Source organism: Apaloderma vittatum, unplaced genomic scaffold, assembly GCF_000703405.1.
Source record: "Apaloderma vittatum isolate BGI_N311 unplaced genomic scaffold, ASM70340v1 scaffold14956, whole genome shotgun sequence".
Lineage (NCBI taxonomy): Eukaryota > Metazoa > Chordata > Aves > Trogoniformes > Trogonidae > Apaloderma > Apaloderma vittatum.
Window position 1 is genome coordinate 10,974 of NW_009723494.1, and position 1,078 is coordinate 12,051.

Genomic DNA, 1,078 nt, shown 5'->3' on the forward strand with positions numbered 1-1,078 from the left:
TTAAATCCTGCAGCGCAAGAACGAGTGCTGCATGGTGCCAGGTTTATTGGCCAGAAACTTGCCCCCTGGCAGCAGGCTTCAGATGGGCTTTACTCACCTGGTTGCAGTACATTCTCAAACTGGCTGTATCCAATGTGTTTCTAATAGGTGCTTCATTTTGTGCATGCGTGATGCACTAATCCTCTTATCTGGAAACTGTGTTTGATAAGGTCTTACTGGTGGAAGTTGTAGCCTCTGGTCAGATACAGCTTCTGTCAGAAAGAGTGATTTCTGACTGTGTTTGGAACATGCGTTCTGCTGGGTGAGTTTCAGAAAGAGGAAAGGGTGGGAAGGTCCAAGAAGTATAACATTTTGTAACTCCAGCACAGTGTTAGAACCTTAAGACGGGACCTAGCAGATGGTGTAATGTAACTGCCAGCAGTATTAGGCTTGAAGTGGAGGCTTTACAAGAAGAAATCTGGAAATCTAAATTACGTGTGAAAGCTTAGATTAAGCTCCTAGATTTGAGAAAAATTAGAGCAGAGAATTATGCTTCAAAAAATGAAAGAAAGGTCCATTGAAAGTAAGAAAAGTTGTTGTGGTTCTTTTTTTTTTTCTAACACAAAAGTTGACCTACAGTCTGTGCGTTCCCTGTGTTTCAACTTTGTCTTGGGCTCTGGGAGCCAAAAAGTGAAAGTAAAGAGACTGCCTGTGTGAAGGGTGTTAATCACAGCATGTTGTGCCAGAAAAGATCAGAGTGAAAAATTAACAAGCTACATCCATTGTGAAAAATATATTTATAGCTAAAAATGGTGTTGAAGGTGCCAGCGATGTAATCTTTTTTAATGAAGTGTTTTCAGGGTTCAAAGTAGAACTGCTGAAACAGGTTCAAGAGTGTGAAGTTGTTTAATTTGGGCAGGTTTTTTGGACTCCTTAACTCTGTCATGGGCAGCAAATAGGAAAAGGGAGGTTGAAGATACAATTCTGTTGCCTTCAGGTGATGCTTTCAAAGCCTTAATTGCTGGTATGAGTCGTTGAATGTTGCAAGTGTGGAACCATAGTCGTAAACATGGCAAACCCAACTATCAGTGCTTCAGCA